The sequence below is a fragment of the Nicotiana sylvestris genome, chromosome 3 (genome assembly GCF_000393655.2).
Source record: "Nicotiana sylvestris chromosome 3, ASM39365v2, whole genome shotgun sequence".
Taxonomy (NCBI): Eukaryota; Viridiplantae; Streptophyta; class Magnoliopsida; order Solanales; family Solanaceae; genus Nicotiana; species Nicotiana sylvestris.
In genome coordinates, this window is record NC_091059.1 from 186,923,770 (window position 1) to 186,949,993 (window position 26,224).

Sequence of the window (26,224 nt, forward strand, 5' to 3'; positions counted from 1 at the left end):
GCTTTGCAACTTATGCTCCTAGAAAATCAAAAATCGACACCACAAAAATAATATAATTAAAAAAATAAAAGAAAGCAATAAAGCTGGGTTGCCTACCAGCAAGCGCTTGATTTAATGTCGCGGCACGACGCAAATCACTTTTTGCCTCCACTTTGAACTCATGAATTGAACCCCTAGTTTTGATTCTGCTCTACGATCATGCTCCTGGGGTGGTGGAACGAATTTGACTGGCCCCATAAAACAATGTAGTATTCTGCACTTCTTGGCCTTTAGATGAGATGTGTATTCCCGACTTTCTGGCAAGAAGCATTCCAGAATGTAGGCATCTTGTTCCTTACTCCTTGAATCCTCAAGTGGCTCGGACAACTCTATTTCCAGATCATCATCCAAACACAATGTGGAAAAATACTTAGAGTGTGGACAATACGCTCAACTACATGATCATTGGACTGTCTTCATTCTCAACACTAATGACAATAGAGTCAACTAAATATGTGTCCTCAATATCCTTGGTTGACTCTAGTATCTCTTCTACGAGATCGGCATCCTCAAAATCTAGTTCGATTGATTGTTGGTGTTCTACTCTGGCCTTCTCCTGTAGCTCATCCTCGTATTTTTTTAAATCCTCCAGTATAATGGCAATTTCTGCAGCCAATTCATACTCATATTGGCTACTATCCACAATGTCAACTTGTTGTGCTTTACAAGGTTCAATTAATTTATTCGCTTGAGCCTCCAAGTTGTGAATAGTTGCCCCTTGCCTTTGTACCCGCAGTTGTATCTCATCATATTATTCCATAAGACACTTTAGCATATCCTCGATCTCTTTCAGGTCCTCATACCTGGGTTCTTTGTTCCTATTAACTTCATAAGAAAAAGAAAAACTATCAAAGTAAGGGGTTGGGGGAAGATAAGAAATATAAGCACAACCATAAAAGTAACCATCTTGACCACCACACATATCACACACATTCAAAACATAAGATTGAGTTAGTGCACATAACTCGCCAAGGGTGGTTTTCATCACAATATGCATAAGGAGGATTAAAAGTAGAATTACCAACATCAAAACTCTCATAATTCCATGATCCCATGTTTTTAAAATCAACAAGTAAAACCAAAAAAATAAATTAAAATCAAATACAAAAATAAAAATAAAAGTTCAAACTTGAAACCTAGAAATAAGTACACCTACAACTATATCGTTAGTTCCCCGGCAACGGTGCCAAAATTTAATCATGCCCAATTATGCCTTATAAAAAGGACTAAGCGGTCATTGCAAATATAATCCGGTTTACAAGTCCGGAGTTGAATCCTACAAAGAACTACGATTTAGCTACAGTTGTTCACTATCACCAAGAAGACAAGCATGAACAATTCCTAACTTATAGATATTAGATTTTTGTCTTTAACTAATAACTAACAAATTAAAATAGTAAATTAACGCTAAAGATACTACAGGTTGGAGAAAAGATTAAGGAGGTCTAGAGTTATGATTTTCCCAATTGTCGGAATCATTCCCACTATGTCTTCTATAATTTCGTCTAAGTATTCTCTACCGATCATGAGCGCTCTGCGTGTTGTAATTCTCTCTTAAGTAATTACGACAATTTACTAGACATACTCTCCCGAGTTACGCTAGCTGGCTTTAATTACAACTCACTTAGATTGCACCCAAGGTTTCGTTATCCCTAATCCCACCTTATAACCCTTGGTTATTGATTCCTCACATATGTCGGGAGTGATGTTGTTCAACAACTACCTAAATATGCACTCTCTCCCAAGTAATACATACTAAATAGGCACAACTAATTGAGGTCTCTTCAACCAACCACAATAATAACATAGTTGAACAAATAAAGAAAAAGCGACATCAAATCTATATTAATGTAAAGGGAAAATCATCCTCCAATAGGTTCCATCACAACCCTAGATAACAAATTAGCTATTCATAATAGTGTGCATAATTACAATACTAGAATTCATAACCAATAATGGAAATAGGAAGAAGGAAGTGAAAACTCGTAGAAGAATTCTTCGCCTTGCTCCTAGCGTGTTCTTTCCTCCTTAGGTTGAATCCCCGGTCTCCTTAGCCTCCTTAGGTCTAAATTATGTCAAAAGTATGTCCTACTTTCTCAAAATAGCATTTTTACATGTATTTATACCAAATAGGGTCGGGCCTAGAGGAAAATACCTTCTCCCGTGCGAAATAGGACACTCACTCTATAAAATTTGAACTACCGCACCGCACGGGGCGACGCGCCATGTGGGGAGGTAGTGGAAAAGCTCAGATTGATGATTTTGACAGGCTGCAGAAAATTTCCACAAGTGCGGTGCAAAGCGCGCCTCACCACGTGCCGCGGTAGTGGGAATTTGCAAAAATGCAAAACACGAAAGTTGTATCCCTTTCAAATAGATTTCCAATGATATTTTGTGTAGTCCAAACGGAGTTTTGAGAAAAATGTTATGTGTATTTTACTAGACAATGCACCGTATGCCTGCTCGATTCTTCGTTTCGTTCTTAACTATCATTCGTCGATCCCTGAACACGATCCCGGCTTGATTCCTTGGGCTTTTACTCAGACTTCAAAGCTCTAAAATCACTTGAATTCATTCCATAACATCTACATAGCTCGAAATCACTCCTTCAAGGCATAAAAGACATAATTAGTGCAAAAAACTAGCGATTAAAGCTCAAATTCAATTAAAGTGCAGTAAATTAGAGTGTAACAAGCGACTAAAATACGCAATTATAGCCTATCATCAATAACTACTATACATATGCTTGTTAATGTTAATACAATCATCTTGATCTCTGTTTACCCTTAAAATCGGATAACAATTGAATTTATACGAAGTTTTAAGGATATGTGTTATAATATGACACAAATTGAGAAAACAGATTAATATTGAAATCAATGACAGAAAAGTGAATTCAAATCACACAAGTTGAACAGTGTTGGCCTTGAAGTTTGATCATTCCCGAATCAACAAGTGCCTCAATCGATGTCAGAACAGAATAACAAGATAATAAGAACTTGAAATAACAGTGTATCGCTTTTGAATGCATGTTACAATTGTATTACAAATAATCAGACCCCCTTTATATAGTAGGGGAGTTCTACTTTAGATACCATTCTACAAAAAGTAAGAATCTCATGATTTGCTAATTAATCGGTCTCTCGTTGACACGTGCCAACATTCTCACTGTGATATCCGACCGATTATAGATATTTTGACCTTTCATTGTTCGGTCCGATAATGTTTCCTCAATCGGTATCGGAGTCGGGGTTGGTTCCGGAGCTACGGGCTCGATGATCTTGAATACACATGCTCTAACTTCGTACCTTGGTTTGATATAATCCGGGGTCGATCTTTAACCTATCACATTTTAGCCCCGATCTGTCATGCAATAGATGAGCCTGTTTTCGACCATATACAGATAGTCACGACAGGAAACGATATGAGCCGCCGATCTTCGTCTCGATTCCTCGTTCCATAAATGACAAAATTGATGAAATGTCTTGTCGGTCACGTCTTTAATGGCATTTAATGTTTGTTAGTCGCTGGTCGGCCATTAAGGGTTTTTAACCATCGTTTGCAAACTATGAATACACAAACTTTCGTTCATTCAAACCTTTTATACTCTTGTTCTTAAAAAACCTTTGCATTCTCTAACACCTGTACTAGATTTCTTGACGCTTTTGCAAGAATTTTTGCTTATATTCATTCCAAAACATTAAGCGTGTCCTTTTAACTTCCTCTTCTTCATCTCTATTCAAAAGAAAAATGGCAAAAACTTCTAAGACAGTTCCACAAAAAGAGACTGCCTCTTCATCACGACCTGCCGGCGAGGGACCAGTAGTGGAACCTTATCCTAAAGAGTTTGTTCCTTGTGGGTGCTCGATCGGTGCTGATTTCAAGGTTGAAAAAACTTCTTCGGTACCAGGTCAATGCGAGCCGGTCTCGAGATATATATGCTCGATCACCAATGATATTCTCTCCAAGGTCAAAAAGGATTACAACTGGCTGATCAACATATGGTGGTGCCTTCACTTGAGGAAGCAATTACTACCCACGTGGAGTTTTTTTTTATGTATTTACACATATCCTTCACGTTGGGCCTTTAGACCCGGTCATCATTTCCTTCTACAAGAGGTACAAGGTGACCCTCGGTAAAATTCATCCCTCTTTCTGGAGGATAGTAATTCTCTTCCGCTTTTTGTAAACAAAATAAAAGGGGTGTCCCTTTATCCTCGATTATCTCATGCGTCTGTACAGTCCCCGACTCTATCGAGGGGGATTAACAATACTCGCCCATCGGGCCAGTAAGGCCCCATTCTCGAATATAGACGAGGATCGAGAACGAGGCTAGATGGGCCGATTTGTTCAAGCGAAGACCTCGAATTTAGTCCTGGCCGAGGACATGCTATTTCTCGAGAAATGGAACATGAAACGTAAGTATAACTTTAACTTAAAGACTTTGTTTATTGTTTTTCTTTTTTCCTCCCTTATTATCGATGTTTTGTGGTGCATTCGTTACTCGTATGCCGAATGCAGTTCCTCGACTCAAGGAGTGGGTCGAGGATCTCGTGTCGCAAAAACCCTATTCCGAGTGCGCGTGGCACAAATTGTCGAAGGGCTGGTGGAAGGGCCGTTCCTATGGTAATTTTTTTCCTGATTTAATAATATTTGATTTTTTCGTCATATCATTGAGTTCTTATTAGTTACGTTTGTGAGCACGTGATTTTTGCCCTATATATGAATAATTCCCAAAATCCCAAACAAAATAATTTTTCTTTATTTTTACAATTTTTGTGCGTTTTGGTGTCATCTTCTGATAATTGTTGCATTTTATTTGTGCGTGTTAATTTTTATAAAATACAAAAATACGCATTTTTTGCATTTAGGTTTTAGTTTTATATTTTAGTATCAATTAGGGATTAATTTGTTTAGAACAAAGCATGAAAATCACAAAAATAGTTCACTTTTGCATTTTAATGATTTTATTATTTTTGAACAATTTTAGGAATTAATTAGTCTTTGTTTTGAAAAATCAGGATTTCATGTTAGTTTACATCTTTATAAAAATTATAAAAATTATAAAAAGAAGATAAAAAGGAAGTAAGGTTAGAAATTAGGGTCTTAATAAAAGACCCAAATTTTGGCCAAATTAAGGGAATTGCTCAGGCCCAGACACCCCAAAAACATTTCAATTCAGTCCAGCCCAAGTCCCTACCCGGTCTGCCCCCCCTTTCAGACGAAACGGTGTCATTTCGGGGTCATTAAATCAGGACCGCTGGATCTCATCAATCCAACGGTCCGGAACTGACGAGGTTCTTAGTATTTAAGTGTCCGAATCCTTCCCCTACCCCCATTTGCCTCGTCTTCTTCACCCCACCCCTTCTCCTCAAACCTTAATCCGCGCCGCCCTAAATCCCTCGCCAGCGGTGAACACAACTTACACCGTTCACCCCGAGGTTAACACCACAGATCCCCCTCACCCTCCTCTTTCCATTACACCCATTGGTTCACCTCGAACAAGGCCGGAACTCCTCGAATCTTAATTTGAAGTTTTCCGGCCAAGGGACGAGTTCGTCCAAACCGGCCCAAAATTACACCCCACAACCCCTAGCCCTTCCTCAACACTAATCCGTGGTTGTTTTCTTTCGAATCACCATGAAACGGCCCAAATCTTAGATCTAAGAATTTCTGGCCAAACCCTAAAACCAAATCCTTTTGATTTCGAACCGTAGTATCCTTAACCATGTGTTCTCTTGTCAGAACATATGGTTAGGGATGTTACGCGTCAAAAATCTGAAAGGATTCAGATGTTCATGACTGGCCGGAAGCCCTTATGCCTTTGTGAGTTTTTTTACTGCTTCTTTTACTTGCATGATTGAAGTATTATTTACAGTTGTTGTTTCGTTATTTGTTCTGTTAATTTTATGGTTTGAATGTGTTAGTTTAAGTTTTGTTAATTACTGTTGATTCTGAGCTTGATATTTGGTTGAATGTTTATAAGTTCATGGTTTAAGAATTAGTTTTAAGTTCATTTAATATTAATCGTGGTAGTTTAAGCTCAGTTTAATTTCGTTTAGCTTGTCTGAGTGGTATAATTGAACAGAATTGGTTTTGGCTAGTCTAATTAGTTGGTTTCTGAATGCTAGTTAATTAATTTCAGTTAGTTTCAGATTGGGCTAGGGTATTAGGTGTAGCTGTTAAGGATGAGGGTAGGTTCAGTGATTTTGAAAGGCTTTCAGGGGTAATCTGGGTATGGAAAAGAGTAGTTCTGATAGGAATAGTAATATCAAGGTATAGGGAAGGGCAGTATAGGTATTGTATGGGTAGAGGAATACCTTAGGGCCTTCTAGAATGGGGTTCAAGTGTAAATTTTAATAATTGTAGTGCAGTTACTTGTTTAGCAAGATAAAACTAGAGGGACTAATTTGAAAATAGAGAGGGACTGATTGGTAAATCAGAACCTAATCTATTCTCTTTGGGGTTGCTTATAAAAGGGTATGAGATGTCTTGGGAAGGGGGGCTGCTCTCCATCTTTATGCCTTGAGCTCTAAATTTCAATTTAAGCCTTCATTATTGCTTTTGATTTCAATCAGCATTTTATTTCCAAAACTATTCAGAAAACAAAAACATCAAAATATGGAGAAATCTGAAACAGCTTCACAGTTTCATTACTAGTTTTGGACTTCAACCGGGTATTGGGGTCTAGCAGTATCACAGGTGTGTTTGGTTTCAGCTGTGAGGGTCAGGGGTATGATGGAAGTATGTTAAACTGCTCTATGGGAATTTGCTTATATTTCTGGTTTTCAAAGCAATATGCCTGTTTTTCTGTGGTGTAACATTGCTGGGTTTGTTGCTTGTTGCTGTTGAAAATAGTTGATTCCTCTCCTTTTCTCTATTTTATTACAATTCCCAGGTACATTTCCTTGACTCGCATCTATGTAACTCCAAGTTTGAAGTGGAGAAAAATGAGAATGCTACTGGAATTCTGTTGCCTTTGGAAACATTGTCTGTTGATTGCCTTTTCATAGTTTAGTTTGTTTAAATTGTCTGACTGTTACTAATTGATTTAGCTGGTGTTGATTCGAGCCAATAACTGATTTGTATAATTGAGACTGATGAACTGTCCAGCATGAGTTTGATTATTTTAGTTAGTAAGTGGGCATTTGGGTATTTAGATTCATGTATATAGTCCAGGGTGTGGGCTGTTTAAATTATGCATTTCATGTTTATACAATTGTCATTTTTAATTTGTTTAAGTTTCACAGTATGCTGAAGTCAAATCTGCAAAAGTTGTAGTTGATTTGGAGTTCTATACGCATGGTTGATTTTAAGTTTGGTCAAGTATAAATCACATATTTAACAGCCTCATATTGGGCCAGTTTTGGGCCTGGCATACTAGCAGGTAGCCCAAGAAATTAGTTAAATCAAAAGGTGCCCAAGGATTCGATCCCTGGGCTGTACGATTGCAAGCCAAATATTGGGCCTGCTTCATACCTAACGCCTAAGTGCTCTAAGGGCTTGTGCCCACAGCATGTGCAATGGCAGGAGTTGGGCTTTGTGGGCTCAGAGCCCATTATTCGGCATTCATGCCCGGATATTCATATTCAAATTCAAATTCAACAAATTGTAGGCCTAATCAATTAGGATCCTCAAGTAATTAATAGCATAATTATTTCATTGTGTAGACTTGGAAAGGCTGTTTAGTGAATTTCACCACCTTCCCCAAAATAACAATACGTTAGAATCTTTAAGCACGACTTACTTAAAAATTACTTTCCTAAACTCGGGTGCGCATTGATGCGACCCAAATCCAAATCTCGACAAAATCAAAATGTGTTGATAAATCATGGGTGCATTGATTGTGACGTGGTTCGAAACATGTTTTCATGACGTCGTAATTCCTAAAAATAAATAATGATAGAAAAGAGTTTCACAAATTGAAGACGAGCCTCACCGAAAAAAATATAAATAAATGCGGGCCTTTAGTAAATAATTATCGAAACAATTAGAATTTGGGATGGCCGTTTAGCGAACTTCATGGCTCTTCCCCAAAATAACACTACGTTAGTATCTTTAGGCACGATTTAATTAAATAACCTTCTTAAAATTAGAGTGCGCATTGATGCGACTCAAATCCAAATCTCGACGAAGTCGAAATGTGTTGACAACTACGGGTGCATTGATTGCGACGTGGTTCGAAATGCGTTTCTCATGACGTCGCAATTCTTAAAAATAATGATAATAAAAGCGGTGTAAGATTAATAAAAGGCATATAAGCTAGCATGTATTAAAATCAGATAAAATCAAATACAACAGTTAAGCGACCGTGCTAGAACCACGGAACCCGGGAATGCCTAACACCTTCTCCCGGGTTAACAAAATTCTTTACCCGGATTTCTGGTTCGCGGACTGTTAACAGAGTCATATTTTTCCTCGGTTCGGGATGCAACCGGTGACTTGGGACACCATTAATATCCCAAGTGGCGACTCTGAATAATCAATAATTAAATCCTGTTCCGATTGTCCTTTAATTGGAAAAACTCCTTTACACTCTTTCCGGGGGTGTAGGTGTAAAAAGGAGGTGTGACAACGTTTTCTTTTGCAGGTACCCCCAAGGATGTTTCTATAAGGCATCCATACAGTGACGAGGATTTGCCTCTCGAGTCCCCTACTCCGAGGCAGGGTGATGAGAAGAAAAGGAAAAGGGCCCCGAGTTCTCCGAGCTCGGAAAATAAAAAAATTAAAAGGAGGCTAGCGCGCAAACCCAAGAAAATTACCAGCTCTCTACCTTCCGACGCAATCCAACGGCTGAGGGACGAGTCTAAAGAAGAAGAAGAGAATTCCAAGTTGGTGCCCCGCGCGTGGTCAACTGTCGTGATACGAGAGGCCTCCGAACTGGCGGGTGCTGAAACTGAATCATCTCGATTTGGGGAGGTAGATGAGAGAGCTTTAGCCGAAGCTCCCGAACCAGAAGGGGGTGAGGCCACTCTGCCTTGAGATTGGGAGGCCGATAATAAGATTGTAGCCGGTTCTTCCCAGACATCGGATAGTGCTCTGAAAGGCATACCCGGAGTAATAGTCCTCTCCGGTTTGCCATTATTTACTGAGTCTATGATTGCCAATGCTTAGACACTGAAAGAACGATCCACCGAAAAGCCATAAGGGCGGTATACCCCTTTAACAACTTCTTTGACGACGTAGACTCTACCGCTACAGAGGACATCACCGGGTTGGGTGATATACCGGTGCCATAGAAGAGTCCATCGAGTGGACCTACCTTGAGCCCAAAATTAGTCAAGCGGTTCCCAGCCTCGAGTTTGAATCCTGATCGGAATCGATCAATTGTTATGTCCATTCTGGAAGATGCCAAGGTTCTTTCTGCCCCCGTGGGGGTGTCCAGTTATCTTCGGTACTTGGTGACTAAGGAGTATCAGGCCAAGATGAACGAGGTGGAAGTTCCTTATTTGCTTAACAAAGACCAACATGCATTACATCGGGTAACCTCAGATACCTCTTAATAATTTCTAGTGTGCACTTAGATTATTTTTTAGATGATTGTAACTCTTCTCCCTGTGTTTATAGGCTTCGGTACTCCACTATGAAACGTTCCTCTGATACCGGGAATAGCTGAACCAGTACGAGGCCAAGATCCGATGGCTCACTAAGAAAAAAACACTTACAAACTTCTCAGTGAGCAAAGAAAAGGGGAGGCTAAGGTCCTTCGGGCTGAGTTAGAGGTGGCTCGGAAAAATCATGCCGACTTGGCTGAGCAGGTAAGAAGAATTTTTGAAGTTAGTGACGACGAATCGAACATGGTGACTAATGTTCTGAACCCGCAGGTCCAACAAAAAATCGACAAGATCGGGAAGCTCCAGAAAGAGGTAGATGTGGTTGAGGCCGAAGAATGTAAAAAGAACATGGATTGCCTAGCCTCAGAAAAGGAGACCGCCCGGGCCCAACTGGCTTCGGCTAAAGTCAAACTCCGAGGTATTAAGGAGAAGTCCTTGGCATAGGCTAAGAAAATCGAGGAGCTCCAGTCCCAATTGAATTTGGCCATCCCTGATCGAGAAAGTCTGGCCACGGAGCTTGAAGCGGCCAAGTCGGAGGTAAGGAGCTCGAGGAAATCCATGCTCGAGGTTTCGACCTATCAGTTGAGATCGAGAATGCCAAAGAGCTCGAAGTTGACGCTAAAAGGTTGGCTTATCCCGAGGATGATAATGAGTCCGAGGATTTAAGCGAGTCCGAAGGCGGGGAAGATACGGAGGGTGAAGATGCTGCCCCCGATGAGGACCGGGCCACTTAGGCCGTTAGATGTTTTTGTTTTTTGCATTTTTGTTGAGGCCATTCAGCCTTTGTAAAAAATTTTATCGGGCTATTTGGACCTTGTAAAAAGAGTTTTGTATGAATATAAGGATTTCTTTCCCTTTCACGGCTTTCAAAATTTTTCCTTTGCTTTATTATTTATATTCACAAAGATAAAAAATGCCTTAGAATGAAATAATCAAGTTATATTCGAAGGTTCAAACAAACCTTGTCTTTACATTAATCTGTTTTAAGGCATTTTGGGAGTTCGGTGTTACCGGAAACTTCCTCCCAAAGTAAGTAGCTGGGATTATAGTTCATCGAGGGTATTCTTTAGAACTGATTATGAAAATTTTCTTTTTGAAGGCCTTATTTTTATTACGGATCTCGGATGTCTCCGAGCCGTGTTAATATGGCCGTAGTCTTTTAGTTTGGGTGTCACCTAGTGGGCTTGCTTTCCCGAGTCTCCAGGCTTGCCTAAGAAAACAGTCCCCGAGTGGGGATGGCTGTGGCCTTTAAAATTTGAGGGTTGCCTAATAGGTCTTATGCCCCCGATGTTTAATAGCTTGAACCGTTCGAGTTTGTTTTTGGACAGCAGTCCCCGAGTGAGAGAGTGATGTTCGATCTCAAGTTAAAGTGGCCCTTGGGCTCGTTACCATTAGGGGATCGGAAGCAGGAAATTCCTTAAGAAATGTAAATAATTTTTTTTTAAAAGACAAGATGATTGCAATGAAGATACTTTTCTTTATTCTTGTGTAAAACAGTTATACATGCGTACATGCTTTATGATAGGGCTCGAGCAATCTATGCGGGCACGTTTCGTTTGACCGTTTGGCCTTTACAATAAATCCTACCTATCGAGACCCTTCCATCACAAAGTAATTTCCTTACTAAAGTTGATATCCGAGGGTAATACCCCCTAGTATTCGATTGTGATCATAGAGAGAAGCCTTGGATACTGTTGATCCGATACTTAACACCGATCCATGACCAACATTTTATTCTAAGTTAGCACGATCCATTATTTCCTCATTAAAAACCTTTCCGGAAAACCCATTTGGGACAAAACCGGTTCAAGGGAAAAATAGTGCAACACGTGCTTTCAGACCTAAAACTTTGTACTACTTCTTGTCGGTCACCTGCAAGTGTTAGTCTAAAATATAATTAAAATAAAATGAATGGGGTCGTACCTTAGCAATAGTATCATTTTAGGTGAGTTACATTCCAATTGCTTGGTATTTGCTCGCCGTCCATCGTTATGAGCTTGTAGGATCCTTTTTTGGTGATTTTGATGATATGATACGACTCTTCCTAGTTCGGTCCTAATTTTCCCTCACTCAGGTTTTGGTTGTTCAGCGTGACCTTTCTTAGCACTAAGTCCCCGACGTTGAAGTATCGAAGGTTGGCCCTTCCATTGTAATATCTCTCGATCCGTTGCTTTTAGGCAGCCAACCGAACAAGGGCGGCTTTGTGCCTTTATCAAAAAGTCCCAAGCTCATATTCATGGCCTCGTTATTTGATTCCTTTGTTGCATATCGAAATCTAATACTTGGCTCTCCAACTTTAACCGGTATTAGAGATTCGACGCCGTAAACCAACGAGAACGGAGTGGCTCGAGTACTGGACTTCGAGGTCGTACGATATGCCCATAGGACTTCGGGTAGGATTTCCTTCCATTTTCCTTTGGCGTCAGTTAACATTTTCTTAAGGTTTTGGAGTATTGTTTTGTTGGTCGATTCGGCTTGTCCGTTCCCAATATGGTGATAAGGTGTCGATAAGATTCTTTTGATCTTATGATCTTCGAGAAACTTGGTCATTTTGTTGCCGATAAATTGTTTCCCGTTGTCACATACAATTTCAGATGGAATTCCGAACCGGCATATGATGTGGTCCTAAATGAAGTCGATTACTTCCTTCTACTTGACCTTCTTGTATGCCTGTGCTTGAACCCGCTTAGAAAAACAGTCAGTCATAAATAAGATAAATTGAGCCTTACCCAATGCCCATGAGAGAGGGCCAACAATGTCCATTCCCCACTTCATGAATGGCCATGTTAACAAGACCGAATGCAATAGTTTCCCAGGTTGGTGAATCATCGGAGCATGTCTTTGTCATTCGTCACATTTTCGTATGAACTCTTTCGCATCGTTTTCCATGTCGATCCAGTAATAGTCGCCTCTGATTACCTTTCGAATCAATGATTCAGCACCTAAATAATTTTCGCAGGTGCCCTCGTGGACTTCCCTCAGAATGTACCAAGTATCTCCTAGTACCAGACATATTGCTAGCGGGCTATCAAACACTCATTTGAACAAGGTTCCGTCCTCGGACAAGCTGAATTGGGCTGCCTTTATGTGCAGAGCCCTCAATTCTTTTGGATTTGAGGGCCGTTTCCCGGTCTTCAAATACTCTACGTATTTATTTCTCCAATCCCAAGTTCGGCTTGTAGAGTTTATTTCAGCATGACCTTCTTCTATTACCGATCTCATGAGCTGTACGACTGCCCTCGAGTTGAGCTCGTCATTTTCGACCGATGACCCTAAGTTTGCAAGGGCACCGACCTTCTCTAACTTTGAATGTTCCATTAACTTGGTTTACCACAAGGAGGGAGTCACACTTAGCTTCGATCACTTCCGCCTCCAAGCTTTTGGCTAGTTTGAAACATGCAATCATGGCCTTATATTTGGCCTCGTTGTTAGTCAATTTCACAATTCTAATGGGTTGTCTAACTACGTTGTCTGTTGGTGTCTTCAGTACGATGCCAAGTCTAAACCCCTTTGAGTTCGAGGCACCGTCTCTAAAGAGAGTCCAAATTCCCGAAGACATCCCCGAGTTTACCAACAACTCTCTTTCGACCTCAGGTATTAGGGCCTGCATAAAGTCGGCCATGAAATCTGCCAAAATTTCAGATTTAATGGTTGTCCGGGGTCGATACTCAATATCATACCCGCTGATTTCTACGACCCATTTGGCCAATCGTCCCGAGAGTTCGGATTTATGCATTATATTTTGCAAATAGGTAAGTTTTCACAACAAGTATAGGATGGCACTGAAAATACAGTTTTAGTTTCCTAGAGGCACTTAGCAAAGCGAGCGCCAATTTTTCTAGGTGAGGATATCTAGTTTCGGCCTCACCTAAGGTCCTGCTAACATAACAAATTGGAAATTGCATACCTTGTTCTTCCCGAACTAGGACTCCACTTACCGCTATTTTCGATACTGCCAAATACAAGTATAGTTATTCGTTTTCCCTCGGTGTGTGAAGTAGTGGCGGGCTCGATAGATATCACTTAAGTTTTTCTGAGGCCTGTTGGCATTTCGGGGTCCATGTGAAGTTGTTTTTCTTCTTCAGTAACGAGAAAAATTGGTGGCTCTTATTGGAGGACCTTGAGATGAATCGCCCTAGGGCGACAATGCGCCTGGTCAGCCTTTGCACGACCTTCACATTGTCCACTACCGTAATATCCTTGATAGCTTTGATCTTGTTAGGGTTGATCTCTATTCCTCGGTTGGATACCATGAACCCGAGATATTTGCCTGATCCGACTCCGAAAACACATTTTTCCTGATTTAGCTTCATGTTGTACTTCTTCAATATACTGAAGGTTTCCTGTAAATGCTTTAAACGGTCCTCTGCTCGTAGGTACTTAACTAACATATCATCAATGTAAGCTTCCATGGATTTCCCTATTTGTTGTTTGAACATCTGATTTACTAGGCGTTGGTAAGTGGCACCGACATTTTTTAATCCAAATGGAATTACTTTATAGCAGTATGTGCCATACTTAGTGATGAAGGAGGTCTTTTCCTGATCATCCGGGTTTATTCGTATTTGGTTGTACCCAGAGTAGGCATCAAGAAAACTGAGGATCTCGTGGCCGTTCGTGTCATCGATCATGCAATTGATGTTAGGCAAAGAGAGTCCTTGTGACATGCCTTATTTAAATCTTTATAATCCACGCACATTCTCAGTTTGTTCCCTTTTTTAGGAACTACTACTACGTTTGCTAACCATTTTGGGTATTTAACTTCCTGAATAGACCCTATTTTAAGGAGTTTAGTTACCTCGTCCTTGATGAAAGCATGTTTGATCTCGGACTGGGGTCTCCTTTTCTGCTTCACTGCATGGAATTTCGGGTCCAGGCTTTGCTTCTGAGTGGTGATCTCCGATGGGATCCCGGTCATTTTGAGATAGGACCAAACAAAACAATCTGTGTTAGCTATGAGATATTGAATGAGTTTTTTCCTGAGCTCGGAGGTTAACCCCGTGCCCATGTATACCTTATGATAGGGTAGATGCTCGATTTATGTGACTTGTTCCAGCTCTTCGACCATTGATTTTGTAGTATCAGAATCATCGAGTACTATAAAAGATCTGGGAACCTCGTAATTATCATCTTCATCGGTCCCATGTTTATCCGATTGAGTCGTGGCTGGTGTCGATAATTGCTATTTAGTTTCCTACTTTGTGTTCGAACTTGGTTCCGTCGATGTCATTAGTGTTGATACCAGAATCACTTCTTTGACTGCAAATATTCCCTTTACGGCCGGTTGCTCCCCGTGGATCGTTTTAATCCCTCATGGCGTTGGGAATTTTAGCACCTGGTGAAGGGTCAAGGGTACTGCCCTCATGTTGTGAATCCATGGTCCCCCGAACAGGGCATTGTACCTCATATCCCCTCCGATCACATAAAACTTGGTTTCCTTGATGATCCCGACTGTGTTTACTGGTAATGTTGTTTCACCCTTAGTAGTTTCACAAGCCATGTTGAATCCGTTTAGCACTCGGGCTGCAGGAACGATTTGGTCCTGTAGGTCTAGTTGTTCTACGACCCTCAATCTTATGATGTTGGCCGAGCTACCTGGATCAATTAACACACATTTATCTCGAGATTTATTCATGAGTACAAATATTACCAGTGCATCATTATGTGGCTGCATGATTCCTTCTGCGTCCTCGTCGTTGAAACACAAAGTTCCTTCTGGTATGTAATCTCGAGTATGTTTCTCCCTTGTGATGGATACTTTGGTGCGCTTTACATCAGACCTTGAGGAACATTGACCCCTCCGATGATTATATGAATGACGTGTTGAGGTTCTTCTTGGTCAATTTACTTATTAAAGTCCATATTTTTGAAATGATTCTTGGCTCGGTCACTTAGTAATTCTCGAAGATGCCCGTTGTTGAATAATCGGGCTACCTCTTCCCTCAACTGTCGGCAATCCTCTGTTATGTGGCCGTGAGTGCCATGATATTTGCACATCTGGTTTGGATCCCTTTGGGATGGGTCAGATTGTAGAGGTCGAGGCCATTTGGTATCTTTGATGCATCCGATAGCCGATACAATAGCATCATCATCAATGTTAAAGTTATATTCTAACAACCTTGGTGCTTCTTTAGGTCCGATAGGCCAGTCGAAACCATTCTTGCTCATGAGTCTCCGGTTGCTCTGGCCTCTATTGTTTCTTATTTTATTTTTCATAGAACTCCGTCCGGATCCATTGCTTCTTCGATCCTCATTGTACGGCTGGTATTGATCCCTGTTCGACCTTGGTTCACAATCAATATCTCTGTTGACTCTATCGATGGTTCTAATAGGATAAACGAACCTGGAAAGAACCTCTCGTTGATTATCTTCGACTCTGATCTTTGACTGATATTGATTTTGCACATCAACCCAAGTGACATCCGAATAATCTATCAGATTTTGCTTCAATTACTGTGAAGCCACCGAACTCCGAACATCGAGTCCTTAGGTAAAAACTTGAACGGCCCAGTCATTATCAATCGGTGGCAGGTCCATCCATTCCATTTGAAATCGAGATACGAACTCTCTGAGAATTTCATTATCCTTTTGCCTCACTTTAAAGAGGTTCGATTTCCTAGTTTCAACCTTGATAGCCCCAGCGTGTGCTTTCACGAAAGAGTTTGCAAGCATAGTAAATGAGTCAATAGAATTATGGGTAAGTTGTGATACCATATCATGGCTCCCTTTGACAGGGTTTCTCCGAATTTTTTCAGCAAGGCAGACTCGATCTCATCATCCTCCAAGTCGTTTTCTTTGATGGCGCATGTGTATGAAGTGACATTATCCTTTTTGTTTGTCGTTCCGTTGTACTTAGGAATCTCAAGCATGCAAAACTTTTTAGGGATCGGCTTTGGAGCCGCACTCGGAGGGAAAGGTTTATGTACAAACTTCTTGGAATCCAAGCATTTCAATATCGTCGGCGCTCCCGGGATATGATCGACCCTAGAATTGTAGGTTTTCACCTTTTTGTCATTTGCTTCGATTTTCTTTTCCCTCGATTCTATCCATTTTGTCAGCTCCTCGGGCATTTTTATGATCTCGGGGTTGTTACCCGATTTGTTGCCGCTCGACTTTTTCGCGACCAATTTCTCCCTACGAGTGATCTCTTGAGAATAGCCGGGCTCGATTTTGCTCAGAGCGCAGCTTTGCTTTTGTAACTGAGCTATTACCGCCTGTTGAGCCTGCAACATTTCAAAGATTCTCCGTAGATTTCTCCGGGTCAGTAGGCAGGCTTGTGTCGGTATCCACATGCAAATTAACGTTCAACGGGTCCGCTTTTTCTTTTTTCTTTTTTTTTTATTCTGGATTTAGACTCTTTCTTTTGATCGTCTTGAACCCTATGCCACGAGGTATAACCTGCTCAGGCACCAAAATAAATGAACGCACAAAATTTTTCTGCCCCAGTTTTTACTAGGAAAATTTTGTGAGTTATTTGTAACCAAAACTCTATACTACTTCATTATTGAAAGCAATAAAAATCAGGATTGTGTATCCTTGGGAAAAAGAGATTAGGGAGTGGAGACCCTTTATCTAAAATGAAATCAACTAGGGATTGGAGATCCCATTGTTGGAAAATTATCAACCTGGGATTGGTGACCCTATGTTGACATCAACTAAAGAGTGGTGACCCTATGTTGGCATCAGGTTATGTTGGCATCAACTAGGGAGTGAAGACCCTATGTTGGCATCAACTAGGGAGTGGTGACCCTATGTTGGCATCAGGTAATGCTGGCATCAACTATGAGTGGTGACCCTATGTTGGCATCAGGTTATGCTAGCATCAACTAGGGAGTGGAGACCCTATGTTGGCATCAACTAGGGAGTAGTGACCCTATGTTGGCATCAGGTTATGATGACATCAACTAGGGAGTGGAGATCCTGTATTGATATCAACTAGGGAGTGGTGACCCTATGTTGGAAAAGGAGACTAGGGAATTGCGTACTTTATGCTAAAACGAACCAAGAAGAATTTTTTTCCCAAAGGCATGACCAAAAAAATGCAGACATTTTTTTTAATTATCCTAAGAGAAAATTCATCAGACTAGGTTTTCTAATTTATTATATTAGGAGAAAGATTCATCAGACTAAGATTTTTATCCTAGGAGAAAAATTCATCAGACTAGGGTTCCTTATCTTAGGAGAAAGATTCATCAGACTAAGATTTTTATCCTAGGAGAAAAATTCATCAGACTAGGGTTCCTTATCTTAGGAGAAAGATTCATCAGACTAAGACGTTTATCCTAGGAGAAAATTCATCAGACTAGGTCTTCTATCTTAGGAGAAAGATTCATCAGACTAAGGTTTTGTATCCTAGAAGAAAATTCATCAGACTAGGTCTTCTATCTTAGGAGAAGGATTTATCAGACTAAGTCTTCTATTTTAGGAGAAATATTCATCAGATTAAGATTTCGATCATAGGAGAAAATTCATCGGACTAGGTCCTTTTTTTGTTATTTTAGGAGAAAGATTCATTAGACTAAGATTTCTATCCTAGGAGAAAATTCATCAGACTAGGTTTTCTTATCTTAGGAGAAAAATTCATCAGACTAAGACTTCGATCCTACGAGAAAGTTCATCAGACTAGCTCTTTTTTTTTGTTATCTTAGGAGAAAGATTCATCAGACTAAGATGTTTATCCTAGGAGAAAGATTCATCAGACTAGGTTTTCTTATCTTAGGATAAAGATTCATCATACTAAGATTTCTATCCTAGGAGAAAGTTCATCAGACTAGGTATTTTTATTATCTTACTAGAAAGATTCATCAGACTAAGATTTCGATCCTAGGAGAAAATTCATCAGACTAGGTCTTTTTTTAGTTATCTTCGGAGAAAGATTCATCAGACTAAGATTTGTATCCTAGGAGAAAGATTCATCAGACTAGGTTTTCTTATCTTAGGAGAAAAATTCATCAGACTAAGACTTCTATCCTAGGAGAATATTCATCAGACTAGGGGTTCTAATTTTTATCTTAGGAGAAAAATTCATCAGACTAAAATTTCTTATTAGGAGAAAAACCCATCAGACTGGAATGTATTACCTTAGGAGGAAAATGTAAAGAGCAATGGCATAATTTTATGCGTACTAATAAGACAAATAAATGCAAAAATTTGAGAAACTTCCCTTCGACGGCTCTTCTCTTCTTCTTTTTTTGAACCACTTTCTTTGCACTGCTTTGTTCCTATTTCAACAAAGAAAATTTTGTCAGTTTTGAAAGTGGTGGTCGGTTTGTGGCCTCGAGTCTTGGGCAGCTTGGCTTCTGCTCAACCAGCTTGAGTCGATTTCAAGAGACTTTTGCTTTGCATCAACCCTGATTGTTTCACACTCGGTACTATTTGTATTTGTACTTAATCAGCCTTATCCAAACTGGAGATCTTTGCTTAGGTGACCTTTTCTGATCTTGAATGACTTCCTGCTCTTTGAGAGATTTGTCTGTCAGAGAGAATCACCAATTATTTTTGCTTGTGCCAAGTAGGCTGACAAGAGTCTTTTTTGGGGGGAGGGAACCATTTTCATGAACCCTCGAGGCTTGTTAACTGTAACAGCTGAGTGTGCAGGCCAAATTTACTTTGTACGACTGAAAAGATGGTAGCATATTTGAAAATCTTTTCTTGCTTGTTTTGACAAGGAACAACTCAGAGTGAAGGACACAATGACACAAAGAAACAATATTAACAAGAAATTGCCCATGTCGAGAAGAATAGAAGATAAAGTTTTTCTTTATTTTTTTAATTTATTTTTGTAATGACTCGACCGGTCGTTTTGAGCTCTAGCGCGTCGTGTTCCGCAGTTTGAGGCTAGGTGCAGCTTCACTTAAGGTATTATGACTTGTATACGTGGTCAGAATTGAATTTCAGGAAGCTCATAGTTGATTTGGAAAGAGAATTCTCATTTCAAAAACTTTAAGTTGGAAGAACTGACCAAGATTGGATTTTTGAGTAAACGGCCTCGGAATCGAGATTCGAAGGTTCCAATAGGTTTGAATGATGATTTTGGACTTGGGCGTATGTCCGGATCGAGTTTTTGGAAGACCTAGGAACGTTTCAGCACCTATTGTGGGAGTTAGAATTTTTTGAAAGAATTTTGTAAGGTTGGGTTGAAGTGCTTTTCAGTATTATCGATGTGCGTTTGGGATTCTGAGTCTGGGAATAGCTGTGTATATTGATTCTGGTGTTGGGAGCGCGATCGGAAGTGAATTCAGAGATCTGTGGGTCATTTTGAAGTCAATTTGCTGAAGATAGAAATTTGAAGTTTTTTGAGGAATTTGACCGGAAGTGGACTTTTTAATATTGGGGTTAGAATCCGATTCCGAAAGTTGGACTAGGTCTGTAATGTCAAATACGACTTGTGTGCAAAATTTGAGGTTAATCGGACGTGATTTGATAGCTTTCGGCATCGAATGTAGAAGTTTGAAATTCTAAAGTTCTTTAAGCTTGAATTGGAGTGCGATTCATGGTTTTAGTATTGTTTGATGTGATTTGAGACCTTGAGCAGGTCCGCATTATGTTTTGGGACTGGTTGGTATGATTGGTTGGGGTCGCGGAGGCCTCGGGTGAATTCCGGATGGTTAACGGATCAAAAATTGAATTTGAAGAAGAATTGAAGCAGTTGGTATCTGGTGTAACCGCACTTGCGAGGTTTTGGCCGCAGGTGCGGAGCTGCAGAAGCAGCCATGGTGTCACAGAAGCGAAAATGGCTGGGCTTGGTTGGGGGCATAGGTGCGACGCAACTTCTGCAGAAGCGGTTCTGACCCTGCAGAAGCGGTCGTGGGCGAGTTAGCTGAGACCGCACCTGCAATGGAGATTTCTGCAGGTGCGGAGCCGCAGAAACGGCAGGTGGACCGCAGGTGCGAGAAGCGGGCTTGGCAGTGTGTTCTTTTAAAAGCGAGGGTTTGGCTCATTTTCACCATTTTCCTCTATGGGAGCCGATTTTGGAGCAACTTGGGAGTGACATTTTTATCATCAAGCATGAGGTAAGTGGTTTCTACTAGTTTTGAGTTAATACTTGGATTATATGCGGATTTGAGCATGAAAGTTTGGTAGAAATTGTGGGTTTTTGGTAGGAGACCTAAAAATTTATATTTTGGATTTTTACCAAGATTTTGGGCATGAAATTGAGAGAAAATCATATAATTGAGTTCGTGAGGTTATGGGTAAACTTTATCTTTGAAATATTTCAAAATTCGGGCACGTGGGCCCGAGGGAAATTTTGTCAACTTTCCAAGCGGAGTTGGTATTTTATATAAATTGAATTGTTATGAGTATCCAGGCATATTTTCATTGGTTTGCCCATTATTTGGTTAGTTTTGGAGCACTAGGGCATCGATTTGAGTCGTCATAAGTGCTTGGAAGACGATTTTGGAACTTCAGAGCGAGGTGAGTCTCCTTTCTAACCTTGTAAGAGAGAATTATCCACATAGGTGAGTTAATTAGTTATGTTCTCCTATTTGTGGGGGCTACGTACGCACAAGGTGACGAGAGTCCGTGCGTAGCTACTATTATGCTTAAGTTCGGGTAGTCTAGGGACCAAAAGCATGCTTTACTTGTAATATTTGCAATCTTATTGTCAATTTAAAAATGCTTAAACACATATTGAACGTATAAATAAATTTCTAAAAGGCTAGACATCATTTCTTGACTTTTAAAAGATAAACTTGTTTTTTCCTGAATAATTGCTCCCTGGTGAACTCTTGGCTGACTGCTTGAATGTGTTTATTTATTTTGGAACGGTCCGAATGCCTCGGTAAATTAAATAGATGCATCTATGGTTCGCGTCATTCGACCCTCTTGCAGTGCACAGTTTAAATATTATTGGATCGGGTCGTACAACCTCGGCATGATTTGCGCATACTTGTATTGCTTGCCTTGAGATTTATAGATGTTGATATTTGCTCTCTCTTACTTGAGATAAATATATAAATGATGAAAAATGAAGTTGGAAATCTCCTAATAATGAAAGAATTGCTTACTTGCTTCATGCTTTTGAGTTGCAGCCATCTTTATGAAAATTCACGATTTACTATATTATTGGTATATTATTATTGGACTACTAGTAAGTGTCGAAGTCAACCTCTCATCTATACTTCTTCGAGATTAGACGGGATACTTACTGGGTACACGTTGTTTTCGTACTCATACTACACTTGCTGTGCATTTTTGTTGCACAGGTTCATGTGTGGCTAGTGGCTTAGTGGCATAGCGGCATGGTTGATGCGGAGACTTAGGTGAGCTGCATTTATTGAGATGACCCGCAGCCAGCAGAGTCTCCTTCAGAGTATTGTACTGTATTTTTATTTCTGTCCACTTTGTATTCTGGATAGTTACTGTATTTTATTTCATTCCCTAGTAAATGCTCATGCACTTGTGACACCAAATTCTGGGATGATTATGGGGTATCTTGTATTAACTTCTTAACATTTATATTTAATTTGAAATGATTACCTGTTACTAGTAAAATTGAAGGAAAATCATAGTTTTCAAAATTATTAAAATGAGAACTGAATTACGTATTTTGGTTGGCTTGCCTGACATCGGTGTCCGGCGCCATCACGACCCTTAGTGAATTTTGGATCGTGACAACGTGGTATCATAGCACTAGGTTCCCTTAGGTCTCACGAGTCATGAGCGAGTCTAGTAGAATCTCGGATCGGTACAGAGACATCTGTACTTATCTTCGAGAGGCTACAAGGCTGTTAGGAGTACTTCTCTTCTTGATTCCTCATAGTGCGATTTGATTCGTTTAAGGCTTATGCCCTTGTTTCCTTCCTACTTGATCTTACGCGACGTGAAGCGCTTATTATAAATCGAGAATTGAAGAATTTTAATGGTGCTACAGATGTGGTATGTGATGTTTCTCCCGACACAGTTGGTTGGGCTATTATCGTCGCCTTGCGCAAGGATATTCTGTCATTTCAGCTCGGTAGCTGCACTCTTGAGAGCTTTGAGGCTATGCGCATATTTCTATAATTGCTCATGATTGGTTATCGCACGGTATAGACGTGATGGTAGGATACTTACCTATATGTTAGGGCAGTGAATGACTTGAATGGATACTCAGTGCACGATTTAGAGATTCGATATTTCATTTCCGACGGAGGAAAAGAAATTTGGCCTAGGAATGTCTAGATTTGGAGTGATGGGGTAACAAGACTTAGTGATTTCATGTGTGATGGGATTTTTATCTGCATCGTGGTGTCGTCGTCCGCGATTAAATATGTTAAGTTCGCCAGTGTATGGTTCTCTTCAATTCACCTTTGGGGCAGGGTATTGTGAAATGGTATTGGAGAAGCGACTGTCAGAGTTCGCAGGGTGTGGTGGTGTAGGATTGAATCGGTATTTCTAATGCTGATGGCTCAAGAAAAACGATCCTCAAAAAGTTAAGGTTAGTGACAATCTGTTGGTTCAAATGTTTCAGAGATAGATATTGGATTAGAGCAATAACTCAGCAACAAAGGATGAGGAAGGACGTGTGGAGAGTGTCAGGAGGTGGTTAAATTTCTAGAAGGCCAGGTATAAGAAGCGAGGGTCGAGTAGCTGATTAAAAGAGTGAGTTTCGCCAAAGTGGGAGAGTGGCGGAGTTGCATATGGGTTTTGTGGTAGGATGACTACGCACCCTTGAGGAAAGTTCTAAATGATTTGGGAATGTTAATGGGCAGTGATTGGGTCTACGGATTTAATTTGAATTATTGGCTATTATGCGGTGGGAGGTTGGATATGACAGAAGGGAGTTGCTTGATATGAAGAAGGATACAACATGACTTAGGATGAAAGGATATTGTCGTAGATTTTATTTATGTCCACGAGAAGTGAATAGACTTGTGCATCTGGCGAATGAGAACGGGCTCAGGATGGGTTATCGATGTCGTAGTAGGTAATTTCCACATGTGGGTTATCCCCTGTGAGCAGGTTAGCGGTCACGTGGTTGACGAATCTTCTGCGAAGGATTTTACTGGCCATCCGGCAAAAGGTCGAACATGTGGTTATTGATGGAGATTCAGAGTGTTCATGAAGTTCTAACGGAAGGATTTCAAGGAATCTGACGGTTTGATTTTGCTAAGTCATGTCAATAAGAGGTAAAGACATTGGTGGGTTCTAGAGTCGTGTAATGGTGGGTTCAAGCTAAGTGGGAGAGTCCCACCGCCTATGGTTGGATTGCATGATCGTCCATTGGTGAGATTTCTTGATTTTAGCATATTGGTAGGCTATATCAGCAAAGGGAAGAGGGTATAAGTGGTAATTTGAGCAAAGGAAGTGTTAAAGGCGTGCCAAGGTTGGCCTTATTGACCCATGATTAGACTTGGGGAAGGTTCGGGATTAATGCTTTGTATAGATGCGGGTTTCAAGGAAAGTGATTCAGCCGCGTGCTTCGTTGAGAGGGTATTCATGTGCTAGGAGATTTATGGAGTTGATTATATTCGGGAACCAAGTAAGAGTGGGTGGCTCTCAACAACGGTCCTAGTGAATTCAAAGGTTAAAAATGCGGTGCCTAGGGATTTAAGCCCACAGTATGGTTAAAACGAGCTTTTGTAGCAGATTATAATAAGAGGCTCGGAATGATCCAAGATGCTTTTGACTTGCAGTATAACCTCGGGAAAAATGGGAGGAAAGGAGTTTGGATTCATTGAGGGATTATCAGAATGGGTGTATCAGTTGAAGATGCGAATGTGCGTGCAAGGAGGGTATGAAATGGTTTACGGGTTTGGAGACAATGTGGTCTCGTGGAATGGGGTCACTCAAGAAGACTGCGGATTTAGATTGGTGACGTACGGAATGGAACTAATACTATCTCTAAGGCAAGTTAAGGATGAATTAGAAGAAGTTGGATTCGTTGGCCATGGTTGAATTGGCATAATGGCGGCGGTGATCAGTTCCTTTAGCATGATTAAGTTATGCATGTGATTTGTGGCGGTACGTACGAGGCTTGATGGCCTGCGTAATTGATTCCATTTGGAAATATTCAAGTATTATGGCCCGTGATGTGTAGGCGGATCCCGGGAGGATTATGGCAGTTTAGACCACTGCTTGAGGATTTGAATGTTCTAAGGTTATGAGAATTCACTTGCGTGATGCTATGGTTCTATTGGAATGAGTTAAGTAAAAAGTTTTATGTGATGAAGTGTTCACCCTATTAGTGGTACAGGAGTCAGGATGAAATTTTTTGTGCTATCACATATTAGCATGTTGGGTGCAGTGAGTGGTATGGAATTTGAAAGTGAGGATCAAAGTTGCAGTTCGGTGTTGACAAGGATGTCACGAGCTCGGATGAGCAGGAAAGGGATTTGAATGTTTAGATTAAGTTGGCATTGTCTTCAACGTTGCCTGAGATTGATGTTTTGCGAAAAAGGCTTTGCTTCCTAGTTATGGATTGTTGATCGCTTTTCCGCGCTAGTGCGGTCGGTGGTATGAATGTACCAACCTGTTATCTATTACAAAAGGTCGTAGGAGCGTGCCCCACGGGAAGGTTGTATAAGTGTGACATGCAGTCACTTAATTGAGTGAAGAATTAAACCAAGTTTGAAGATTGTGTAGATATCGTTAATTTGAGAATTCATGCCTGGAGGGCACTCAATTTATTGGGTTGTGGACTGTGGAGGATTACTCCGGTTATGATGGTTGATCTGGTGTGTTATGGGAAAAAGAGGATTATTATGGACCCAGGAAAGATTATGGACCTAGTGCGGTACGATTAGAATCGGTTTGAAGTCTGTGAATGGATTTAAGTATTAATATGGACTCTATATCAGGTTGGAGGTGTTCATTTCAGCATAGCGCTCTTTATGGAGGAGTATTCAGACGTGGGATATTATTTCATCGTCGACTATTTCATGTAGTACTATATTGTGCCGTGTGAGTTGTGAACGACTCGATAATTTTCTTATGTGTTGAGGTTCCGCGTAGCGATGGTGTTAAGTGAGAAGGATGACTCTTTAGTTTCAGAACATATATTGCACCTCAGTTGTGCTTGAGTTTGTTAGCTTATGGCGCTATATGTCTCCCCAGGGATGGTATTATGCACTTAGCGTGCTTGTGACCGATATTCAGTATTTTGTTCTAATGAGCAATTTAGCTCGGTGTGTATATCCTTATAAGAATTTTATGTGTGGATCGGGTGGCACGCCGCAATGGGTATGTTGTTTGGATCGGGTTGCACTCCAACAGTGTGATGTTAAATACAGTTTTCATATTTTATCTTATGTGTGTTTTGATTCCCATTTTCTAAGGAAAGCTCATATCAGCTGCGTAAGTTGAGTAGTCCCTTCCAGAATCCATTTTCCTTATGTGTCACGTTTAAGTCTGTAGCCAATTGGCACATTGTGGCATCATGTGAGACTTTTTGGTCGTGTCCGGGGTGGCTTATTGCCTGAGCAGTTCGTACTGGGTGAGGCGAGATTATTGGATCTAAGATCATTTTAGTTGGATTATATGAAGTATATTAAATGAGCAAAGATCATTAATTGGTTCAGAATGAAGTAATGATTCTTGTTAGAGGTATAGACTCAATGATTTGTTGACTTGGTAGTTGGCTATAAATTTCTACATGTCTCTTCCATCGTGGCGGTATTGTGAGAGTCAGAGCAAGGCCTATGCATGTC

General features: G+C 40.5%; 1 long non-coding RNA gene across 1 annotated transcript in view; it reads right to left on the reverse strand.

Moving 5' to 3' along the window:
* Window positions 1-1,800: 1,800 nt before the first annotated feature.
* The window catches only part of LOC138888768 (uncharacterized), a 31,965-nt gene continuing 7,541 nt past the window's right edge, over window positions 1,801-26,224 (reverse strand). The window contains exon 2 of the long non-coding RNA XR_011406283.1: window positions 1,801-2,645. This is a non-coding gene — a long non-coding RNA (uncharacterized lncRNA). The remainder of the gene's footprint in view (window positions 2,646-26,224) is intronic.